The sequence below is a fragment of the Phoenix dactylifera genome, unplaced genomic scaffold, assembly GCF_009389715.1.
Source record: "Phoenix dactylifera cultivar Barhee BC4 unplaced genomic scaffold, palm_55x_up_171113_PBpolish2nd_filt_p 000245F, whole genome shotgun sequence".
In the NCBI taxonomy this organism is placed as follows: Eukaryota; Viridiplantae; Streptophyta; class Magnoliopsida; order Arecales; family Arecaceae; genus Phoenix; species Phoenix dactylifera.
In genome coordinates, this window is record NW_024067741.1 from 206,932 (window position 1) to 219,829 (window position 12,898).

Consider the following 12,898-nt stretch of genomic DNA (forward strand, 5'->3'; position numbering starts at 1 on the left):
CACTCCTTAGGATAGTCAAAGCATTAGCTTGCTCATGATTTAGTCGAGTTTCTTGAGCCATGTATTGTCTCCTAGGATTACTCATTGGTTGACTTGGAAGCTTACCTTCCTCTCGCTTGTTTAATGCATTAGCTAGTTGACCCATTTAGGATTCTAGCTTAGCAATTGATTGCGTGTGAGAGTGCAATAGTTGTGTGTTTGCCTCCAAACCTTGAAGGGCAGTCAACACCTTCTCCTCAAAGGCTGTATTTCTTTAGGTTGGAGGAGGAGGATGCTGAAATTGAGTTGAGGGACGGTAGAGATGAAAATTCTGAGGGTTTTGAAAATTTTGGGAGAAGGGTTGGGAGGTATTAGAAGCTTGCTGCCTCCAAGAAAAATTTGGATGATTCCGCCATCCCGGATTATATGTATTGGAAAATGGATCATTACCCGGTCTGGGCTGTGTTTGGGCAGCATTGATGTGTTCTTGCACGAGTTCGAGATATTGGGGTGCTGAGGGGTACTCATGAATAGGATGCGATGGGCTAAAACAGATAGCACACACTTGTGCTTGAGAAGAGCTAACGATATGTTCTCCTATCATTAATTGGTCAATCTTATGGGACAATGCATCTACCTTGCTAGACAGGTCCATAGAATGACTTATTTCACAAATGGCCCCTTTTCTTTGAAAATTCGGGGGTGCTTGACGAGAACATGAAGCATGGTGGAGGGAGTTTTCATTAAGATTTTCGAATAGTTGCCATGCTTCATGCTCATTTCGAAGCATGAAAGTCCCCCCGCATGCAGCATCGATCATCTGACGATTTCGTTCAGTCAAACCGTCATAAAAACATTGCACTAGCTGCCACTTAGGTATTTGATGATGAGGGCATTTACGGATTAGGTCCCGAAATCTCTCCCAAGTTTCATGAAATTCTTCTCCCTCGGTTTGGGAGAAGCTTGTAATGGCACGTCTAAACTGGTTCGTTCTTCCTATAGGAAAGTATTTTTTAAGGAATTCTTGTTGCATTTGATCCCAAGAACGAATTGAGTTAGCTTCTAAAGAATTCAGCCATTGTTTGGCTCTATCTTTAAGGGAGAAGGGGAATAACCTAAGTTTCAGGGCATCATCAGTGAAGTTCTGAATCTTGACAGTGGTGCAAATCTCAAGAAATTCATCTAAATGTTTGTATTGGTCTTCGTTGGTGAGCCCATAAAAAGATGGGAGCATTTGGATCACACTAGACTTTATTTCATATTGTACAGCTGCTACCTCAGGTAATCGAATGCAAGATGGGGAAGTGTAAATAGTGGGAGTAAAGTACTCCCTCAGGAGTTTGGGTTGTTCTTCAGCCATCTTAAGAGGTGGGGATGATCCTAATGTTTTGATCTTAGCTCGAATGTTCCTAAGGGTTCGTTCTATTTCAGGGTCAAAAGGTAATAGGTTTCGTACTCTAGAACGACTACCGTGCATACACTAGTACTCGATCAATCAAGCATGCAATAAAAGAGAAAAGCATATCAATCCTAGTCTTTGTCCTAAAATCACTAGACAGCTCCTAACTGGTTTGAAGAGGGCACCTAAGCCTCCAATCCGGTCTAATGAACCGAGTTGACCAGGTAAGCTCCCAGGTAAGTGGAGGGGTCACGATGCGTTCGCAAAGGTCCCACTTAAAACCCACTTGCCTCAAACAGATGAACTGTCTTCCTTATAGGGACAAAGCTTGCCTAGACATCAACTAAGCCACAGAGCGAAATTAGTGCAACTTTCGGTGATCTTCGTCTTATTGAGCTCGAATGTCCCTAGGGGCCAATGTCTAATTGATTTTAATTAAAGTGACACTATATGAGATTGAGTTCACCTAAATTGGGCAAGAGTCCGGTGATGAAATCCGGCTCTTATCTTGTTGGGGTGATTGCCCTTACTAAGTGCAAATGAATTGGTGTATGTGTATCAGGCATGCATTCACACTTTTGCTGAAATTAAAATCAAACAATCACCACAAAATTTCAAGCTAATACTTAATTTAAATAAGAAAGGTTTAGAGGTTACCAAAGAGAATTTTTTCAGCAATTTATTTTTTTTTTTTTTTAGGCAAACCTCTACAGCATTCCTTTTCCAGCAGTTCTCTTTTTGATCATCCCAAATTTTTCCTTTGATTTCTGATCAAATAAGATCAAAAGAAATTTTTTTAAAAAAATTAGTAGAAGAGAAAAAAAAAGATAAGAAAAGTAACAACAATAGAAAATAATTTTTTTTATTTATATATATTTTTTTGAATTTTTTTTTAATTAATTATTTTTTTTTAATGATAGGAAAAATAACTATGCTAGTAATCTCCGGCAACGGCATCGGTTCTTTTCAATTTCAAAAATAAACCACGCAATAGTACGTATCCTGTAGGATAGTGATTACGGGCGTCGGTCCACAGGGATTGAAGAATAAGTTATTTTTCTTTTAAAAATAAATCAAGAAGAAGGATTTGCTAACTCGATTTAACTAAATTAAACTATGAGTACGGATTGGAATTTATCAGAGTAAATAGATCTAGGGTTTGGAATCCACCACATAGCATTGCATCAAGGATTGTGTTCTTAATTTTTGTCTTTTGGAGAGGCATGCAATTTTGGGCTACAAGCCTTTTAAAATAAAAACATAAAGAGTGTTAGGAAGATCCATCTTCGGTGTAGCATGAAGTGTCTACCTAAGTATGCTAATCTAGGGTGCAGTACACCTCATCTTCCTAGGCATGGATCATCTTAGACTACTTTAGCAAACATGAATAATAAATAGCATGCTCAAAGTTTAAACATAGTAAAAGGATTTTTCATTGATAATAAGAATTTAAACAAGCTCAAAAAAATTAAAAGAGTAAGAACTACAATGCCCTGATACATTGCTAGGGCTTCATCCAGCCCTAGACTAGGTGTTCAGCCGCGCATGGTGGCCGGATGTCCTTCCATCTTCAAATGAAAGCCTTCACCTCCCATTCTTCCAAAAATATCACAAACTATTCTCTTTCCCCCCCCCCCCCTCCTTTTTTTTTTTATTTCTTTCTCTTCCGAACAGGGGCTCCTCCTCTGTTCTTCAAACCGTGGCCTTCCTCTTCACTACGAAACAGGGCTCCCCCATTTTTCCCTCAACCGCGCCCCCTTCACCGATGGCCACCCTCCTCCTTTTATGTTTTCATGAAAGATTACAACCAGAAGAGGAACAAGTTTGGAGTCTGTTTTGAAAAAAGAATTATTTACTTCTTATCATAATTTAAATTTATTTCAATGATTATTCAATTTCATGGTAAAGTATATATTTATCAGTTTAAGAACCTTGATAAGTGCTATGAAAAAATAACTAAATTATAAATTATTCAGCACTTATCACTAAGTACGCAAGGAAAATACTTAAGAAATATGGGATGAAGGAAAGCAAAGCATTGGGGACTTCAATGGCAACCTCTAGTAAGCTTGATTGTGATGAAAAAGGTAAGAGCATTGACACTAAAAGTATAATTGGATCATTGCTCTATCTTACTGCAAGTAGGCCTGATATACTATTTAGCATGTGTATGTGTGCTAGATATCAAACAGAACCTAAGGAATCACATCTTAATGCTGTTAAAAGAATTCTAAGATATTTAAAAGGAACATACAAAATAGGCCTATGGTATTCTAAGGAATCATGTCTTGAATTAATTGCTTACTTAGATGCTGATTTTGTGGGATGTAAGTTAGATAGGAAGAGCACTAGTGGCACATGCCAATTTAGAGGCTAACTTAATCTCATGGTACAGTAAAAAGCAAAATTCAGTGGCATTGTTAACGGCTGAAGCCGAATATATTGATGCTGGAAGTTGCTGTGCATAAGTACTGTGGATCAAGCAGCAATTAAAAGACTATGGAATCAAACTTAATAAAATTCTCATAGAATGTGATAATACAAGTGCAGCTAACTTATCTAAAAATTCAGTACAACACTCAAGAACTAAACACATCGAAATAAGACACTATTTCATTAGAGACTATGTACAAAAAGAAAATATAAGTCTTGAGTTTATAAGCACCGAGAGACAACAAGCAGATATATTCACAAATCTCTAGGTGAAGATAGATTTTGTATGCTTAGAAGAGAATTAGGAATATGTGACCCCTTTGCTTAAGAATAAGTTCAATATTTCATAAAGCACTCCTCTCATCTCTAAAAGTCCTTCATGTAATTCAAAACGATGCTCAAATGATCAAAATTGAACTTTCCTCATGAGCATTGTTGATCCCATAGATCAAATCTAACTTGGAGAAGGTTTTATTTCAAAAAAATCTTGTTTAGACTATGCTCCAGCTGACTCAAGAACTTATTCGAGTCGACTCGTTGTCGAGCCGACTTGCAGTAAATGCATGAGTCGACTCGAGGTCGAGATGACCTATTCAAAAAGGTGGAACGACTCAAATATTTTTCATTTCAACTCTTTCCCTTCAAGCCCTAAAACCCTTCTTAACCCTCCATTGCAAGATTTCTTAGGATCAATCCTAGTTTTCCTCTCGATTTTTCTTAGATTTCACGGAAATGGGTCCAAGAAAACAACTCGCCATGAGGAAGAAGAGATCTGTTAGGGCACCGACTGAGGAAAGAAGAACAAAACATAGAAATGATGCTCCAATCCGTGAAGAACCTAAAGTCGCCGCTACACCTTCATCTCCAGTCCCTTCTCCCGCTCCGTCACCAAGATCTTGTGTAGGAGAGGTAGTGACAACCGGTAGAAGGATTGATTTTGATTTTTTAGAGCAAGAGGGACTCCAAATAGGGCAGAAGCTTAAGGATCTTGGTTGGGGATACCTTTGTTCTTTGGACTTGCCAGCCTACCCGGACCTAGTCAGAGACTTCTATAGTTCCCTGAGAAGAGGCTCAGGAGGTTTTGTATGTACAGTGAAAGGAAAAGAAATATTGGTGGATGAACAACTAATCTCCCAAGTTTTGAAGATGCCTACTGATGGTCCAGCCCCGACAGTGCATGGAGAGAACGAATCTACTCCGAAAGTAATCCTAGGGCGAGATGACGTGAGTCCATTAAAAGTTATCTCTGCAAATCAACTGTCAATGGAAATGAGGTTGCTACATCACATTATTGGTAGGATCCTATTTCCTAAAACTGGTAGATTTGACTTTATCACTGAGAGAGATATCATTGTGATGCATTGTGTAATTGAGGGTATTCCCTTGAACTTGCCCAAGATGATGATGCTATACATGAGTGAAGCAGCCAGTAAGGTTGAGGCTAGTTTACCCTATGGTATGGCACTTACATTGGTTTTTAAGGAGTTTGGAGTCCAAATCACTGATGGGGAACCCGAAAGACTTTTGTACAACACTGATGTCTACAATGCAAAGTCACTACATAGAATGGGGTTTAGAAAAATAGAAGGAAAGTGGGAGAAGAGAGACTTTGGGTAGCACCCACTGACTGAAGGAGAACTCAGTGGAGCTCAGCTGGAAAGTTCACGCAGATCCTCCTCACCCACTCCAGTTGCACCCATTCCACCCCCTACCTCTACAGACTAGCAAGCTACATCCTCTCATAGATTAGATGAAGATCAGCTACGGGCATTGGCTAGCTTCATTGTGGATGAAGTAACTGTTAGAAGCCGAGCTGAGACTGCTCAGTTGACTGAGAGAGTAGCCCTGATTGAGCAGAACATACAAAGTATTTCTGATGAGGTTTAACATATCTCTGAGAAGATAACAACTAATGACCAGACTGAAATATCTGATTTTGCTAAGGAAGCAGCTGTTTTGAGAGAAAAAATTGAACAAGGCCTACAAAGAATTGCAACAGACATAGGGGATTTCACACTTTCACAAGGAGACACATTCAGAAACATATTATACTTCTTGAACAACATTATAGGACGACTAGATCTACAAATTGCGAGAGAAGCAGTTCAGCCTGCTCAGCCTACTCGACCTACTGAAAAAGGATCTTCTTCCACTCATGTAGAATTCCATCTGATAAAGAGTAGACTAAGTGTACTGAAAAATCTTTTTGTAATATGTATTGAATGTCTGCAATGAATACAAGATTCACTTTCGATATTCTCTCTTTTAGCCATTGTTTTTGTGTGAAATGCTCATTGTATGGTTATAAGTATTTAACCTAACAAGTATCAAAGACTTCAAATAAAAAGTTTCAAACAACTATACTACAAGCAATAAATCACTCCTTTTGATGATAACAAAAAGGGGGAGAAGAAATACGGAAAACATGGAGGAGAGGAGATATATAAAAAGAAAGAAAAAGGGGGAGAAAATTTTATTCAAACTCTTACTTTGACACAAATGATTTGATACAAAAGTAAGGGGGAGCATTTAAATAGGGGGAGCATGTAAATGTTGATGCAAAAATCTGATAATTTTGGCATTTTATTGAACAAGATAGGGGGAGCATTCAATATCATTTTGCTATAGACTATCTAGACTCATCTTATACATAACACTTTACTTGCATAATATTCTGCTTACACTCAATGTTTTGTAATCATCAAAAAAGGAGAGATTGCTGATCCTTGTGAGATTTTGATGTTTACAAAGCCATGGAGAACATATTATTGTACTAATGATTTTATATTTAGTGCTTCAGAAAAATATCGAAATAATTCAAGATAAATTAGTAAGGATTAAAATGAAAACACTTTGGATCAGTTAATGGCCAAGGAACAGTCCTTGAGTCGACTCAAGTAGGGTTTGAGTCGACTTTGGCACAAACTGGACAAGTGACACACTTCTGGCATGCTTAGGAGCCGACTCATGTAGAGCTCGAGTCGACTCCATCAAAGTGCGAGTCAACTCCAAAGGATCAAGAGACGACTCCTTTCAAAATGGGCTAAAGAGCAAAAGTCTGAAACAGTGGTCGAGTCGACTCTCTAAGACACTCTTAGAAAAAGATAGAAATCTGAATTTCGGATAAACAGTGGCTGAGTTATCTCTACGAGATATCAAGTCGACTTCTTGAGAAAAAGATAGAAACCCGAATCTCGGGTGAACAATGGCCGAGTCGACTCCCTAAGTAAAAGACAAAAACCTATTTTTTCATATGAACAGTGGCCGAGTCAACTCTAGGAATCTTCGAGCCGACTCACTCAAAGGGAAGAGCAAAAAGCAAGCTCAGATGAACAGTTAGCCGAGTCGACTCTAGCAAATCCCAAACCGACTCCACTGATGAATGACAGAAGATCAATTTTGAAGGACTCGAACTCGAGTCGACATCCTCAGAAGTTTGAGTCGACTCTAGGTCCAGCCGAGCCGACTCCAAGTTTACATGAGTCAACTCCAAATCGACTGGCAATTCTAATGGCTATATTTACAGAAAAACAATACGGAGGAAAAATGTTAGTAACAGCTATATTTTTGTGTCTAACAGCTAGTAATGCATTCCCTCCTACTTCGAGACTATAAAAACAAAGGATTCAACTGGGATTAGTGTATTGAAAAAAAAAAAAGAAGTGAGAAAAAGAGAAATCAAAGAGAACAATCAAGAGCTTGAGTCAAATAGAAAGTTTATTTTTGTGAGCAACTGAACTAGGGCAAGGAGCTAACCAAATTAGAAAAGCATTGAAAGGGAGATCCATCAACAATCAAGCTTCAGCTTTACAAGGCACCATCCTCTCATCGGCAAAAATCTAAAGCGCCATCAATCATTGCTCAACCTACTGAGTTTGCTTTTATTTCAAATTGAGCAATAGTTATTTTGTATACATTTTCAATTCCTTTACATTTGGTTGTAACAAGTTTCAAGGATTGAAACTTGGGAAGAAAGGTTCTTTGGTGAGCCCGTAAAACCAACGATTAGGTTTGTTGATGAGCCTGCAAAACCAACAGTAGGTTTAATTGGTGATCTCGTAAAATCAATTGTAAGGTTTGGATTGTGAACCTAAGAAAACAACCCTGTTGTAATTAGGCAGATTATAGTGAATTTCCAGGAAAAGTCTTGGGGAGTGGACGTAGGTGCTTTGGAGTGCACCGAACTACTATAAAACTCTGCGTCTTTGTGTGTGTGACTATTATCTTTATTTCTGAGTCTTATATTTCTGCAAGTATTTAGAATTAATTTCATTCCGCTGCACCATTAAGAGTTAAAATTTGAAAAACCCAATTCACCCCCTCCCCCTCTTGGGTTCACGTTTGGGCAACAAGATCGTTAGGCCACATGTGCCTGGCCTGAAGTACTCAACTTGGAGTGCCCGGCATAGGAGCCAAGCCTAGAGTGCTCGGCATGGGAGTGGAGCTTGAGAGCTCTGCATGGCTCTAGTCAGTAAATATGTATCCTGGTCTTCAAGGACTTATGCCTTGGTCTCCTAGGATGCACATATTAGGAGCTCGGCCTAAGAGCTCGGCATGGTTATGGTTAGAGGTCGTGCATCCTAGTATCTAGGGACTTGCATCTTAGTCTACAAGGATGCGCATATTTGGAGCGCAAATTGGGAGCTCGACATGGTTCGGTCGGTAGACATGCATCCCGATTGCGAGGGAGTCGCTCCTGGTCTCCGAGGATGCACGGACTTGGAGCTCCATATGGCTCTACTTGGCGGTCATGCGTCCTAGTCTCTAGGGACTTGCATCCTAGTCTTTGAGGATGCATGGACTAGGAGCTTGACATGGCTCTAGTCGGCGGTCGCATGCCCTGGTGTCTAGGGATTCATGTTCTAGTTTCCAAGGATGTGTAGACTAGAACCACAAACTTGGAACTTGGCATGGCTCTGGTCGAAAGATGTGCATCTTGATCTTCAGGAACTCACATCTTGGTATCCAAGAATGTACAAGTTGGAATCGCGGATTGGGAGTGCAGACTTAGAGCTCGATATGGCTTAGGTCGGCGGTCGCATAATCCGGTCTTCAGGGACTCATGTCATGGATGCACGGACTGGAATCTCGGTACGGCTCTGTCGATAGATACACATCCCGGTCTCTAGGGACTTGCAGCCTAGTCTCCGAGGATGCACAAACTGGGAGCATGGATTGGGAGCACGAAATGGCTTTGGTTGGTGGTCATGCATTCCGATCTTTAGGGACTTATATCCTAGTCTCCTAGATGTGAATCCTGTATGCATGATGCTCGGATCTTAATATAGAAGGGCACCCTCCAAGAACTCACATTTTGGTCTCCAAGGATGCGGGTCCTATATTTATAGAGCTCGGATCTCGACTAGCATGAAAAGGCGGTCTCTAGAGACTCGTATCCTAGTCACCAAGGGTGTGGATCCTATATGAATGATGCTTGGACCTCGGTTGGCACAGACGGAGGGCCTCCAAGTACTCGCACCCTAGTATCCAAGGATGCGGATCCTATACACACGATGCCCATATCTCGTCGAGGACGGAAGGGCTGCCTTCAGGGATTCACATCTTGCTTTCCAAGGATACGGGTCTTGTATGCAAAATGCTCGGGTCTCGGCTGGAATGGAAGGGAGGCCTCCAGGAACTCGCATCCTGGTCTCCAAACATGTAGATCGTATACACATAGTGCTCAGATCATAGTGGGCATGGAAGGGTGGCCTCCATGGACTCGTATCTTGGTCTCCTAGGATGCAGACTCAAATCTCAGCTGGCATAGAATGGTGGCCTCCAAGGACTCGCATTTGTCTCCATGGATGCGGGTCCTATACACATGGTGCTTGTGTTTCAGCTAGCACAGAAGGGTGGCCATCCAAAACTTGCATCCTGGTCTCTAAGGATGTGGATCCTATACACTTGGTGCTCGAATCTCGGTTGGCACAGAAAGGTGACATCTAGGACTCGCATCCTGACCTCGAACGATGTAGGTCCTATACGCATGTAACTCGGATCTTGGCTAGCATGAAAGGGTGCCCTCTAGGGACTTGCATCTTGGGAGCCTTTCACCGTTAGAGCTTGTCGCCATAAAATCTTAGGAGCCTTTGGCTACGCCTCCGCCTATTTGGAGTCCCTTGGCCTTGTTTATAAAGAGGAGGGAGAATGGATCCATTATGATTTAGAGGGGACAATCAGGGGATTGCCATAACTTTCTTTCTTTTCTATATTCAAATATGTTGTAATCTTCTTCCTTGTTTGGACTCCCCTAAGAATTCACATTTTTTTAAATTTAAATCTCTTCAAAATGCTCGCCTCGTGTCGACCATGATGGACAGATTGAATTTAGGCCACATCATAGTAAATGTGGACCTTAGCTTTAGAGTAATAAGCAATTTATAGAAGATCTAAGTTGTAATTTGTGATGTGCCTTATTAGCTGTTAGAGTATTTTAGTTATACAAATGGTGGATAAGCAACTTATTGTGATCTATATTTCTAGTATTTACTTTGGAAATATATAATAGAATAATTTAATTTAAAAGATGCCATCTGAAGCCTAGGGCTTGTTGTCCTTGCAATTTTAAATAGGTCTTAAATTGCAACATGAAAGAATTAGTTATATAATTCTTCCCCAAGTTGTAGATAGATTGCTAATACTTACTCCTTTCCACATTTATACAATTTAAGGGTTTGAAGTAGACCTGGCTTGGCTCAAGGCCCATCTGGCTGGCTGACTTGGAGTCGGGTTCTAGGGTAGGCCCCAGATTAGAGTTGAAAAAGAGTTAGATATTGGTGTATCCATACTTTTCAATGGATATATATATTAAATAGATATAAAAATTAATATCTAGTGTCCAACGCAGCACATTGAGTCCATGGTGTTGGAAGAATCATTGTATGTTTGCAGTTTATTTCATATGCTTTATGTGGCATGTGGGAGTCCAAGGCGACTTGTACTCTATTCCATGCACTATGGGAAGTCCAAATTTGAGTGGGAGTCCAATCATGTTATTTGGTTTAGTCAAAAATTTGATTTAAGAGAGTCCATATCAAGTAGGAGTCCTAGTCCAAGTAGAAGTCCTTTAAGAAGGAGTCCTTTAAATTTCAAATTGTAAGAGTCCAATTTAGTCCAACCTCTTACTTTATATAAAGAAAAGGTTGAAGAATAAAATTCAGAATTTGATTAATTGCTTTTCTTGAAATCGTAAGAGCCCTTTCACGTGATGGAGAGAATCTTTCTTACTTGGTGCGATGCCAAGAGGGTTGAAGGAAGCTTGGTGAGACACCATCTTCCCTTCTTCCAACCATTGGATTGAGAGAGGGTGAGACTCTTTCATTATTTCCATACTTATCCTCCCTTGCTTCACGCCATACTTTGCTCATGCCCACCTAGAATCCTTCTTTCATTATAACACCTAAACCTCCTTCACACCCCTAAGCATCTCACATCCAGACCCACGTCCTCTTTGGGTCTAAGCTAACTCCATCCGCCCCTAGTCAAATCAGCCCAAGCCCCTAAATTTCAGCCGCCAACCATTGAACCTAAGTGAACCATTTAGCCATCTTCTTCCATTATCTTCTTCCTCCTTTCTTCCCCAAGAACCCTAGCTGCCATTGATAGCGAAAAAAAAGAGAGAGATCAGCCACCATCATTCTAAGATTCAGCAACCTTCCCACCCTGACTGCATCAATTGGTATTAGAGCGATGATCCTTGATCACCATAAGTACCTGCAGCGGCCACCCGTACAACAACGAGAGCCAACGTGCTGAGGAGATGACTAAACTTTTCCAATAGATGGCTGGCATTAATCAAAAGTTGGAAGCAGCTTGGGAGGGTGTCTTCCCCGATCCAAACAACTTTGAGGATGTCCATGGTGTCGATGAACACCTAGAAAATTTAGAAGTGCCACAAGGAGGAGATCACGATGTCGAGATCCATTCTTCTAGGGGTATTCCGCCCCAATGCCACCCAAGGGGGCCCCGAGTACCACCTCCAATCAATCTTTGCATGGGAATTAATTTTGGAAACCTATATGGGCAGCAACAATAGCAAGAACACAATGACTTCGACGATGCATCGAAATAGGTACATGTCGATGTTTTTGATTAAAGCAGAAGCAAGGATCCGAACAGCTTCCAAGATTGGCCAATGTCTCTCAAGATTACTTCGAGTGATACAACATGACTAGTGAACGAAAGGTTCGATTCGTGAAAATGAAGCTGAAGGGACAAGCATGTGTTTGGTGGCACAGCGTGGAGAAAAAGCTTCATCGACTTCATCAACCTTCGATCACCAATTGGGAAGAGATGAAACTTCGATTAAAGGAAAAGTTTCTTCCCCTTGACTATGAAGAGACCCTCTTTGAAGATCTTCTAAAGCATCGCCAAGAAAGTTCATCCGTTGAGGACTACATCGTCTGATTCAATGAACTGACGATTCGTAGTAATGTTATGGAGACGAATCTAATAGGGTACCCTGCCAATCCATCAATTAGGCAATGGCCTCTAAAACGCAGCACCAAAGGCACTCCTTTCCCTCGAGGTGACCCTCCTTTTATTAGATCTGATAGATCAACAAATAGGGGTCCAAATATGGAGCGAGGAGCAACAAGGTCCAATGAAAGAAAAAAAGAACCTATGGCGCAAAGAGGGAGTCAATCCCAGTGCTACAAGTGCGGTGGACAAGGCACTTTGCCGTCGTTTGCCCTACTAGGAACCAGTAATTTGCATTGGTGTGTAAAGAGGATGAGATCGTAGAGCCCTCTAAAATTCCTCCTAAATCCATTGAGGTTGAGAAAGAGAAAGACAACGAAGAAGAGGCACCTGGAGCTAGAAGGCTCACATCTGCCCATTTGCGTTGTTCGTAGGATTTTTATGGGTAGCAAACAAGAGAAGAATGTGGAAGAAGATTGAAGGCACACCAACATCTTCCATACCCATATCAAGCATAACAACAAAGCCATGAATCTCATCATCGACAACGGAAGCGGCATGAACATCGTCTCCAACAATTTACTGAAATAGATGAAGCTACAATCGAAACCGCATCCCAAACCTTACCGAGTAAGTTGGATCGATGACACCTCTATTCCCATTAAG

The 12,898-nt window shown here is 40.8% G+C and overlaps 1 non-coding gene across 1 annotated transcript; it reads left to right on the top strand.

The window, feature by feature from the left end:
* Positions 1-857: 857 nt before the first annotated feature.
* LOC120105272 lies at positions 858-963 on the top strand. The gene has a single exon (XR_005507670.1). It is a non-coding gene; the product is annotated as a small nucleolar RNA R71 (small nucleolar RNA).
* The last annotated feature ends 11,935 nt before the right edge of the window (positions 964-12,898 follow it).